This window comes from Eucalyptus grandis, chromosome 8 (assembly GCF_016545825.1).
Source record: "Eucalyptus grandis isolate ANBG69807.140 chromosome 8, ASM1654582v1, whole genome shotgun sequence".
Taxonomy (NCBI): domain Eukaryota; kingdom Viridiplantae; phylum Streptophyta; class Magnoliopsida; order Myrtales; family Myrtaceae; genus Eucalyptus; species Eucalyptus grandis.
This window is the reverse complement of record NC_052619.1, coordinates 41,437,703-41,450,787: the sequence shown is the minus strand read 5'-3', so window position 1 is coordinate 41,450,787 and position 13,085 is coordinate 41,437,703. Positions and strand designations below refer to the sequence as shown.

The 13,085-nt window shown below is 39.0% G+C and overlaps 1 pseudogene; it reads right to left on the bottom strand.

The window, feature by feature from the left end:
- Nucleotides 1-2,714: 2,714 nt before the first annotated feature.
- On the bottom strand, nt 2,715-6,377 carry LOC104417199 (annotated as a pseudogene).
- Nucleotides 6,378-13,085: the final 6,708 nt, after the last annotated feature.

The window sequence follows — 13,085 nt, the reverse complement described above, 5'->3', positions numbered from 1 at the left end:
AAGAATAAATGAGTTGAATCATATTATTTCCTGAAAAGGAGCACTATAGGTTTTTTTTCCTTTTTTTTTTTTTTTCTCTTTTTTTTTTAATGCTTTTGCAATAATCTCTCCGAAATCTGAATTAAAGCACCAAAAATCTTCTACGACTTCATGACAGCAACGTGGAGTAAGTGTGACAATTTCTCGTGTTCATACATGGTTGTTCAGAGAGTTGTAAGAATAGTTGATGTTGAAACTCAATTATATTCAATTACATGCTAATAGCAAGTTGCCATATAAATGACAATATAGAAGTTTCTAAGAAAATATATAACAACAGCGTGATTTACCCTCTGCTTTTGCATAATAAGCAAAATCCAGCCAAACAACGACTGTTTCTGTGACTCATTTGACAAAACCTAATCAAGCTGGTAACTTTTAGATCAACCATAAAACCAATTGCCACAAATTCGGTTCACATATAGACTTTTAATAGTTCACATAATTATCGTGGCACAGAATGTTAATACAAAAACACAACACGACGAGATAACCCTAATCGAACCAAAAAGAGTAAACCATCATAGTAAAACTCGAATCACACAAGACATAGAAATACCCTAGCCCTATTTCATGTTTTGTAAATCAGATCGAGTCACTTTATAGATGTCGCCAATGGTGGTTGCGACATAAAGCATCAACCACTTCTCCCAAAACATGACGATAATGTTACGGTCCTTTCTCCCAAAACAATATTAATGCAAGTACTGGATTTGAGTTGATGGAACTGAAAATGTAATTACTTAAATTAGTTTTCACACATGGAAATATCCCACCTATCCAACAACCCGTCAAAGAGTCAAAACCACATCAGATAAATATTCACTCAATATGACTAGTTGGTTAAACCAAGCAAGGAATGATTGAAATACTTTCTAAATTCGAGTTGAATTCTGAATTTGAGTAAGTTTCTTAGTCTAAGTCAACTAATTGGCATCTCCTATTTTGGATCCAAATATTGAATATGCAAGAGGTGTGTATTGATTTTTGCCTAGTTAAGAGTGGAATAGCTTTTGGCCACAACAATAAATTGTGTGGCGTGCTCGTCAATTACATCCTTAAAAAAAATGCACGTGTTTTGAATTTAATAAACCTTATGTTAAAAACATTGTGAATTTTTTTTGTGAAATTGAAAGATTTTTTCGCCCGATTCGTGACTATATGGGGTCACTATGTGGTGGAATTAAAACCAGAGAGGAAGCTTTCATTTGCTTTTCATCGTCTGAAGTCAAATTTCACGGCAGTCATTTGTTTAGAAAATCTATGCTTTTCAGGAATGACGCGGTATTGCAGGGCGAAGATCGCACTTGGTTTCCCTCAGTAAAAGATTCACAGAAAACTGAAATGAAGAATGCACGAATGAAAGAAAATGACAAGGAAACTTAATGTTCCGAAACATTAAAGTACTTAATGTTCCGAAACATTAAAGTGAAAATTAAACTGCATGACTGAGATTAAAACAGAATCCTGGAATTGAAACGGCAAGCAAATGAAAATTACAACGTACTCGAAATGATGAACTTTGATGAGGAAAAGCTTTGGTTTTTAGATTTTAAACTGAATGATATTGAAAATAATAAACTTCAGACGAATATTTAATAGGGTTTGGTGTTGGTCGTTACTTAAACTTTTAGTAGGGTTAGACAAAATTGGTCGTCTCTTCTTCCTCCTTTGTTTTGGCGCTAACATGATATTCTTGGTTAAACTGAAGTGTCATTTTTGTACCTATGGTCCGTTTGCTTGTGCAAAAAAATCTTTCAAGAAATTTTTTTTCCTTATTTTCCGGTGCTTGTTGTGTGGAAAAAAGTGGTCAAAGAAAACGTGTTCTGGTCGCTGGAATCCCCTTCTAAAGTTGTGGAAAATGATTTCCGTTCCCACCTTTCTTGCACATGCTCTCCTCTTGTCCTCTTCTTCGACATGTCGAGCTCCATGGTGGGGTTGGTTGCATCGGAGAGAAAGAGAAGAAGAAAGGAAAAAAAAAGGAAAAGAAAAAAAAAACCTAATTTAAAAATCGATTTTTTTGGTAATTTTCTCCACGAAAATATATTCTCCACACTGATCAACGGGAAAATTTTCTAGATTTTTTTTTTTTTCAAGTTTCGGCCAAATATTGAAAAATACTGATCTTTCTAGAAAATAATTTTTGGAAAACATTTTGCTGGAAATGTTACATTTTTTTGTGAAATAAACGGAGCCTAAAAAGATTCACAAAATTTCCAATTCCCCTAGCATTTATGTTAACGCAAGATTAACAAATTAAAGCCATCTATCTAGGCTTTGCATATGAAATTCGACTAAGAAGATTGACTTTTCTTGGGACAAAGTTCACAAGTTGTGAAATTAATCAGGTGCATTTGAAAGAGTCAAGCTAGGTTGGAAAGAAGATCTCTTCGAAGGCAAATTTTTGTTTTTGGTGATGGATGATGATGTAAAGCTAACTCGTTTCTAAACAAAGAGTAAATTAGTCATGTAAGGATTTATTTGTATATATCTTACTCGGTTTAACGAAGCCAGTCATATTAAGTGAATACCTATCCGACGTTGTTCTCACTTATTTTTCGCAACAACAATCATCTGTTCATAAATGCAAAAGGCACGCATGTAGCAGTGACGCCAAAAGCTGTACAATTGCTGAATATTATTCAACAAGTAGAGTTTAGGACATAAGATAGCTTCACAATCATCTTTTCCACACAAATGCGATCCGTGGCATCTTACCTATACCAGAGCTATGTCACCAGCACTTCCTCCTCCTCCTGCGGCACCGACCCTTTCATCTCTTCCTTGAGCACCACCATCTAATCCCGAGACCTCGGCACGATAAGCATAGAGTTTTGCCACGAACAGAAAGAACGCAAAATTCAGGATGTTGAGCACTGCGAAGAAGGCGTAGTAATAGTTGAGGTGCGAAGCATTCAGGTTGTCTAGGATCCACCCATGGTGGCCATGCCTCTTGGTGATGTGCGAGACCGTGGATAGGAGGAGGCTGCTGAGGAAGTTCCCGACCGCCGTGGTGATCATTAAATAAGACGTGCCCAGGCTCTTCATGCTCTCCGGCGCTTGGCTGTAGAAGAACTCGATTTTGCTTCTTCCAGGAACGCGTTGGCTGTTCCCATAAGCACGAATTGAGGAAGCAGAATGAAGATTGTCAGTGGGATTTGTCCTTCCGATTCGACCAAATAGTGTTCCCTCACCACTAGGAGCCTCCATCTCTCGGTGAAGGACGCCACAGTCATGATCACGATGTGGAGAACGAGACCGATCCCCATCCTGCAAAGAAGACTGATGCCTCTCGGATTCTTGGTACATCTTCGCATAAGCTTGACGAAGAAGCGGTCATACATCACAGAACACACAAGCTCCGATATGGTCACGAATCGGGCTAGACTCGCTGGGGGGATCTTGAAGCTGCCGATGCTGCTATCTAAGGTAGTTCCTTGCTTGATGAAGAGGGTATTGACTTGAGCCACCATGCAGCTCGGGACGAAAGTCGCGATCAGGATCGGGATCATAAGCAGCATTTGTTTCGTCTCCTCGACTTGGGTGACTGAGCATAGCCTCCACAGAGAGGTCGGGCCGGTTCGGACACATGCTTTGTTCAAGAATCTGCATAGAGAGGGAGCCACACAGTTTATCAAAGGGTCGACTCCACAGCTGATGTATGAATATTTCAGATCGGAACACAGAAGAGGTGGAAGTTGATGCAAATTAGTACCTCAAAGTTGGTGTTGAGTCGATCCTGAATTTCGCCTTCTTGACATCCTCTTGCGGGTCAAGCTCATAAAGCTCCTTCGGATCACTCGGGACCGGCACCCTCCACTTCCTCACGGCAACCACGATGACCCGGGCCGTACTCGTGAGCGGGCTGCCTGCAGGCACCCGGTGGCGGTAGAAAGGGGTCCCGGTGAGGAAGATCACCACAGAGATCGCGAGCCCTAGGGTCGGGAACCCGTACCCGAGGGCCGAGCCTACGTTGTCCTGACTATACGCAAGCACGAAGTTGGCAAAGAGGCTCCCAAAGAAGATGCTGACCGTCCGCCAGTTGGAGAAGGCGAGCTTGTGGGCCTTCTCCTTCGGGTCGAAGTCGTCAAACTGGTCCCTGCCGATCGTCGAGACGTTAGCCTCGGCCCCGCCGCTCCCGAACGCCAGCGTGTACAGCGCGCCGTAGAAGACGGCGAGCTGCAGCGCCGAGGCCTTCTTGCTGTTGCCGCCGTCGGCCTCCGGGCAGTGAGGCGGTTGGAGGCCGGGGAGCGAGACGGCCAGGGTCCAGATCGACATGCCCTGCGCGAAGACATGTATGCTTTAATTGTCTTGCCCATGACGGAACAATTCTTTTGTACGAGGCGAAACCAATAGCTTTTCTCGAAAGGCGGAAATATTGGATCTCAACAGCTTTTCCATATTGACTTTTTGGTTCGACTTTATGATGTCTTTTGGGAGGAAAGCGGAGAAGTACGGCGATGGCGTGGTGATGTGGACGACACGTACCGTGAGGTAGATGGCCAATGCGACGACGGAGGTCCAGTAACGGCCGAGATGGGCGTCTGCCACGTACAAGCCAAGGACGGCGGTGATGTAAGCCGTGCCGACCCAATTGGTGACATCGTTAGCCGACGTCACCGTGCCTTCGTGGAGATTCTCGGTGAGATAGAGGACTAGGTTGGACAGAAAACCGCTGTATGCCATGGTCCTGAAGACCTCGAATACTGCGCAACCATTAGTCAACAGGTCAACGCGAGAATGATTTTCGTTAACTGGCATGCTTCCATTCTTCTCTCTCTCTCTTTTTCAAAAATAAAAATGAGATCTCAGTTAAGTTTCTTTATTTAAAAAAAAAATAGTGCTAATGGGAAAAAAATGCACGAAGCGGACTTATTCAATATATTAAGGGGCAAAAGTCATAAAAAAAATCGTAAATTATGTGCATAGTAACACATTGACTCTAAACTTGTATATTATACATTAATAAGTTTGGAGCTTATGGTATTACAAAAAAGAATTTAAGGTGATAGGGTAAAGTTTGAGGTTTTTGTAACTTTTTCCCAATATTAAGTGCATAGTTGAGATTTATGATTTCTTAATACATCATGCCTGAAATTGAAGTGAAGTAAAGCAAATTGAATATTGACCCATAAGATCATGGAAAAGACCACGGGACGAAAGTTGTACATACACACCGGTTTGCGTGACCAACTTTTCCTTTTCAATTGAAAATGCATCATTAGAGGAATGGAATAAATGGGTCAAATATATGCTTCTAATTTGGCCTTTATTTTTGGAGTTCATGTTAAGGAGCAAGCTCTCCAAGCTCTGGATCATACTTAAGCCTTAATGAGGGACATAAATAACGTAACAAATCGCAACATATGGTTGATAATTATGTCGGGAGAAGATACTATTACTATTAGCTATCTTTTTATCAACTATTTATAAAGATCTCGACTAATTAAAAATCTATCTAATGTAGAATTTTATCATGACAGAGTCATTTTTAGGTGCGAGTCTTGTGCTTTCTTTAAACAAATATAATTCAAAGCAAAAAAAAAAAAAAAAATCTCATTTTTATTGACTTTTAATGCAGCGGATAAAATACTGGCCAGCCGTGTTGGTGACATTCTGATTATCATCATCAACCGCACATCAGATTACTTCTGATTCTAATGGGATTTAAGAAGACTTATAGATGCAAAAGTACTTTCAGTTTGTTGAAATATTAAATTTACGAGATAGAATATCAGAATTTGCTAGCCAACCAACTATTTATGGGGCATTTTTTTTTTTTTTTTTTTGCTTTTTGTGCGAAAAATAATGGCCACCAGTATCTAATTATGCCTTCTGCCTAGACATCCATCCCTCTCAAGGAAATTAAGTTCAAATTTGTGATATTCATAACCCGACTGAAGTATTAAACGCCGTGCCACGAGAGCGCCCAAGTCAGGCACAACCGCCAAACATGTCTATGATAAAATGATGGAAGGTTAATTTTCCCAGTTACCCTCAAAACCCAACATGAGTCGTTCAGACATTGAGATTTCAAAACTAAATCATCAAGAAAGGTAAAAAAGGAAAAAAAAAAAAAGGTTGGATGATACATTCTGTGTTGTATATGTAATTTTGTATGTCGCCGGTCCGTTTGATATCTTCCCGCAATTTACCAAATTTCTCTTCAAAACAGAGAGAGAGAGAGAGAGAGAGAGAGAGAGAGAGAGAGAGACAGTACCAAGGATGAAGGTGCAGGCGGTCCATCCGCCGCGCTTGGATCGAGAGACAGGGTTTCCTTGGAGATCGACGGTTCCATCTTGGGTGTAATGATCAACTCCTCCTTCCACCAGTGACATTTTGTTTATATGATATGTAACTGAGAGTTTGTAGGAGTGTTGAACAATGGAAGTTCAAACCCAAAAGACTTTTTATAGACGCACGGAGGCATCTAGAAGATTATAATTTCCATGCCATCGACATAGTGACTTTGCTTTTGTCTTCTTTCTCTCCTTGCCTAGCTTCGAGTTTGTTTTTGTTTTTGTTTTTCTTTTATTTCCTAAGGGATGCTATCCAAGATGGTGATACCTTCGTTTGGGGAGATCATTAGGAAGGAACCCAATTCAAATTGTTGATATATTTAGTTGAATCCATCTTTGCCAAAAAAACTTAATATAATGAGATATGAGATAGCTATAATATATTAATTATTTCCCGCCACATCAATTCTTAGATGTGAGGCTTTTCTAGCGCAACTCATAGGCGTGTCTTAACAGTCTATAATATAATGGTCGTTATCATGGTCAACTACTTTGGCGGATTGAAATTGTCATGAGCAAATAAATATAGCGGTGAACATTAAGCAAAATTGATCATCGTTAGATCAATGTCTTATGTCTCGAATTTCCAACTTAATTGGTAGCTTTCCTTGAGTAAAATCCATCAAGTTGTTCCTTGGATGCTTCTCTGAGGTAATCTAGAACATAACATATCATATCAATCCCAAGTAGGATGGTAATGCACATCGTTATTCATTAGTACAATCTACCATTAAAATTCTCCATATATACTGATTTGATTGTTTTGGCTAATGTAAAATGCGCTGGATCATTGGGTAGATACTTTGAACACTCCTTTTGGGGTCTTGCCCAAGTCAGACACATCGTGAACCTGTTCATCACTTGGATAATGATTTGGCAATAATATCTCTGAAATATGAACTAGAATGACATAAATCCTCTACGATTCACGAGAGCAACGTTGGGTTTGAAATAAAGTCTGACAGTGACACAGTTTCTAGATGGTCAACAAGACGTTTAATAAAGAATAGCATGTTAAAGAATCAAAAAAAGAATAGCATGTTAAAGTTAAAACAAAGGGCGAAGAAGAAATGACCATTTTTGTCAAACCTTATTGAATTCTAAGTAAAGACCAGCACGAAACCTGTATCAAATGTCTTTTAGTTCTCAGAACCAAAGCTGTTCCTCCATTAAGGTGTCGTGGATATCAAACCCGTGTTTTCAGTGTTGTACCTTCAAGCGTAGCTAGAATTTCAGGTACGTTGTAATATTCATTTGCTTCCAAATTCAATTCCAGTATTCTGTTTTAATCTCAGTCCTGCAGTTTAGTTTCCTTTAATGTTCGGGAACATTTACTTTCCTTGTCATTTTCTTTCGTGCATTCTTCATCTCAGTTTTCCGTGAATTTTTTTGATCTATGTGGTCGAATTAAAACCAGAGGAAGCTTTCACTTGCTTTCCCATTGTCTGAAGTCCAATTTCACGGCAAGTGCGATCTTTGCCCGGCAACACAACATCATTCCCGAATAGCATAAATTTTGGAACAAATGACTGCTCACAAGAACATCTTCCTCCTTTCGATTATACATATTTGAAGTCTGGGATTCGTTCCTTCGTTGGGCCGAATACAAGCAAGAACTTATAGAATGTTCGCACTTTTGCTTTGATCGATCAACATTAGCTAAGTGATTTGTCAGCCTCAAAACCCAATTACCATTAGATTTGGAAGGAAGTATGTTCAAATGCATTTGACCAATAAAATAAATAAAGCTATATCTCATTCGGTTTAACAAAGCCAATCATATTGAGTGAATATCGATCCAATGTTATTCTTACTCTTTGTTGGGTTCTAGATTTGGCTTGCCCACGTCCATTCGCCTCCTAAACCCCTCACCTAAGTGCCACCAATTGCTGATCTTCTTTCAGAATCTCTCTCTCTCTCACACACACACACACACACACACACACACACACACACATGAAGTCTTTTACAAGTATAATTTTTTCTTTCTTTTTTAAATAGCATTTAAATCCAAGTTGCTTTCACTTGCACATTTCAATTACATTTTATTAAGCACTATTTGAAGTTAAAAAAAAAAAAAATAGACCCCCTTTAGGTTAGGATGTGTTTGTTTCTGCCATCCAAATATTAGAAAGTTGGAAAATAATTTCCTGAAAACAGTTTCTCATCAAACAAACAAACCCTACATTTTCTCCAAATGCTCTTCTAAATGCAACCCTTTGAGAGGATCACGTATCATGGAATCATCCAACCTTGTCCTCTATATGACCAAGAAGCTTTGATGTGTTTTTATATTTGATGGGCCAACTTAAGCTCGTCTGCTCATGCTAGGTCAAAATCCAGCTTGTAAGTGAAGGGCCCATAAAAGAGTACAGATTCTGTAATATATAAAATAAATAAATAAAATGTAAAAAGGGGATATGAGAACAGTGGTGTTTTTAGAAAGAGATATACATTTCTCTGCCCCTTGAAACAGTACACGCTCTCTCGACAAACGGACTTCGGGGTTTCAAAGAATTCCTCATAACTGTGATGGTATTTAATCTGTGGCAATCAAGATATGTCCGACTCCGTAATATGCCTTCGATTGGTGTTACATGTTTTTGGGCATGTTTTCGCGTTCATTTTGGTTTTCGATTGTCTGAGTATCGGATCGATTTTTAAGAATTTGTTTCCCTTACAAGCTTCATTAAGGCATGGTCAAGGCAGCCAATGTTGTCACCAACTGGGTCGGAATCATTTGGATCACGGTCATCCTTGGCGTGCACTTTGCAGACACCCATCTCGGCCATTGCCAGACCTTCGTTGTCACATTCGCCGTCCATCTCACGGTGCGTGTGCTCCACATTGCCATCGAAGTGTGTCCACGTGAAAACCTATAGCTGTGGCCTTGTAATGTATCCCAACTAGTACCTATCAGATTCACATGGGAAAGTCATGCAAAGCTGCGCAGAAAATTCAGCCTTGTAAGTTCTTTTAAAAAAGTAGAGGATATAATCTGAATTGAGTTGACAGAGTTTTTCTAATACTTGAGCTCGAATCCACTCAATTCCACCCAGCTGAATACACGATTGGAGCTTGATTTGTCAAGTTCGAGATCCGCCCGCGCTCGAATTTGAGTTTTTAAAATACCATAGAATTCGTTAGTAAATAAGTTTGACCGGCTAAGTAATCGAACTACTTGAATTAAAAAGATTAATCGAACCAAACCAAGTTTGATTATCTAGCATTTGAATTCGGGGTAGCTCAAGAAAAGCTTGACTATTTCCTAATATCGATTAGCAGGGAAAATCCATTCCAAATGTTTAAAGGAATCATGTGCATGATAGAGTGAAAAAGAGCGTAAAGTTTATTTTGTAACTAGTCATGTCAGAAAAAAAGTACATAACATTTATTATTGAGACACATAGATAAAAAATTATTAATTTAATTTATGAACACAATTATGATAAGTTGAAAATGTATTTTGTTATTTGTTTTTGTCGAAAAAAGTGACTTTAAGTTTATAGTCAAGACACGTCAATGAAATATGATTGATTTAATCTGCCAACAGTTTTATGAGTACTTCTTATCGACTCTAGTCGACAACCATTAGTAAATGAGGGATTCGTATTGTACAAGTTTAAACTTATTTTTCTTTTCGTTTGCAGACCAAGAATATTCTGAATTCTATCCACACGCGGATTATGTTCCACGCGACCGGAAAGTCCAAAGGTGAACGCAAGAATAAATAAATAAATAAATAAATCATTTGCCGGGAAGGACTCAACATGCTTCCAAAATTCTAGAAGTAATTAAGTAAAAAGGCAAATCGGACCTCGGTTTTCTGCGCTTACCCTGGTAAGGAATTAACGTGGTTCAGTCATCTAGTCAACTACATCATCATATGTTTTGTCTATCTTAAGATGTGAAAATCACATGCAAGATTTGGAAAATTAAGAATTCTAAACCGACTCACGAGATCAGTAACGAATAAATACAACAAAATAAGGCTATCTAGAGGTGGTAAAGTCTTAAGGATTAGGCGTCCATTTATTTTACAGAAAATGTATCATTTTTTAAAATGTTTTCCAAGAAGTAAAATGATTTTGTTTTCTGGTATTTGATTGAAATTTGAAAGAAAAAACCCTAGAAAGTATTTTCTATTGTTTGGTATAGAAAATTTGACGGGAAAAAAATTAAAAAATTTTGTATTTTTTAATTTTTTTATATTCTTTTCCTTTTCCTTCTTCCTTGGCCGCGATTGGCCACAAGCGAGCTTGATCTTGTCGGCCAACGATTGGCCAAGGAAGAAGCAAAGAGAAAATAATAGATTAAAACAAAAACTAAAAAAAAAAATAATAATTAAAAATTTGGTGTCTTAATAAATAAAAATATTTAAAAATTCTAATTTTTAAAAATATTTTTATGAGAATAAACGTTTCATTAACCAAAGACCTAAGCCTAACCATCGAAAACTTGCACACAGCCATTATGAACCCTAGCGAGGGTCGGGACCGAGTTTGAGTATTGGGGACCCGAACATGGCCTATGAACTTGAGCTTGGGTGTTGGAGCATTGGCAGTCAAAGACTAGGGGTTTGGGCTTGGCTCATGAACCCGAGCATGGACATTGAGGGCTTGGTCCGGAGTACTAGGGTCCCGAGCCTAGCCTCTACAGCTTGGGCTCAGGCCCGTCCACTAGAGAGTTGATTCTGAACGTTAGGAGCTAGGGACAAATGTTGGGGATTTCATACCCAATTATAAAGTTTCGAGTTTAAGCACGATTCCAAGTAATAGTCTATATAATGTTTTATGGTTCTTTTAAAATTACTTTTCTGAATTCATATTTTAGTAGTAAAATATTTTCCGTTAACTCATTTTCCTAAATATATTAAATGCTAGAAAATGAAGAAAATATTTTCCGTGAAATAAACAAACTTTTAAGTTTAAACACACGATAAACAAGCCACGTGTTAGTAGTCAACACCTGATAAATTGCTCGTTGCAAATAGACGTAGCTCAATCAAGGCTCATCAATATTACTTAGATACTTTGTAAAGGATTACTAACCACCAAATCAAAAGAAACTGCCATCAAATCGATGTTTTCAATTATCGTATTTCTAATTAATCCGTGGTATATTACAAAGAAACACGCTCTACGCACATGAAATGCGAAGAATTCGTCTTATATAATCAGCATATTGCCTATGACCAATAAGGATAGGGATGTTGGTTTATATAACGTATTATACAATACTTAATCGAAAAGCGGTTGACTAGCTTCTCTTGCAAAGTATACGTCTTTTCGTTGGACGAGACAATTAAGCATATCTAGCTTTCTTCACTTAGGGCATGTCTGTGTTGACCCTGGCAATCTCACTTCGCGGCCTCAAACCGGCTGCACCGCTCGGAAGCTGACATCGACGATTGTTAGAAGCCCTCCACATTGCAACTCCGTCCTCTGCGGTGCGCTGTACGTGCTGGTGGTCGGGACCGGGGGGACCAAGCCCAACATCTCGATGATTGGCATGGACCAGTTCGACAACTCTGGCCCGAGGGAGAAGGCCTACAAGAACTCCTTCAAGCGGTTGATGTCCAGCATCTTCATGGGGACCCTCTTTGCCAACACCGTCCTGTATATTCAGGACACTGCGCCGGGCTCTTGGGTCCTGGCTCCTGACCCCGGGGCTTGCGATCTTAGTCGCGATCGTCCTCGCAGTTACCCCTTTCTACTGTCGCTAGGTGTCTGCAGGCAGCCCGCTCGCGAGGATGGCCCAGATCATCGTGGCCGCCATGAACAAGTGGAGGGCGCGGGTCCGTGGTGATTTGAAGGAGCTTTATGAGTTTGACCCGCAAGAGTAAGCAGGGGAAATTTAGGATTGACTCAACACCAACCTTGAAGTAGTAATTTGCATCAACTTCCGCTTGTTGTGTGTTCCAATCTGAAATATTTAGGCATTAGTTGTCCATTGAAATAGTTCACCAGGATGGGCGATTGTGTGCTACATATCAGATTTATTTTCTTCATTCTGCCATGATTTAGCTATCTGTTTTTACTCTCTTTATTGTTATTTGAGATTATTTTTCCAAAGCAATTGCTATCATCGAATCACTATCACATATCTTCACATCAAAGTCTTTGATAAAATCATACATAGATTCCCTCATTCCATAATTTTGCATACATGAAAGTGAATTCAGGGTGTGAATGCTAGCAAAACAGGGTTATCATAGACTTTTTTTTTTTTTTTTTTTTTGAGAAAAAGCACTTCATAATGTTAAGGCTCAATTTGTTCCCTTGAAAATGTAATATTTCTGATGTTTTTTTTCAAGGGGTCATTTTTTAGGAAAATGATAATATTTTTTGATATTTGGTTGAAACTAAGCTGATGAATTAGAAAATATTTTCCACTATTTGGTTTGAAAATTTTGATTTAATTTTCCTAAGAAAGATTACCAAAAAATTTGAATTTTGAATTTTCTTTTTTTCTTTCCTTCTTCCTTGGTTTGTAGTTGACCATAGCCGAGGGACCAACTCACCCAAAGCCAGCGATGCTCAAGCTCATTAGATTGTGGGGAGCCAATCCTCACTAGATTGGCGAGCTTAAGGCTCACTTGCTAACTCATGAGGCCTTGAGCTTGCCGCGACTTGCCGACCTCCGGCGACACATTGTGCTTGCTCATCCCTTGCTCGAGGCCGGCCATGACCACCGGCCAAGGAAGAAGGGAAAAGAAAAAGAAAAAAGAAAAAAAGAAAAAAATTC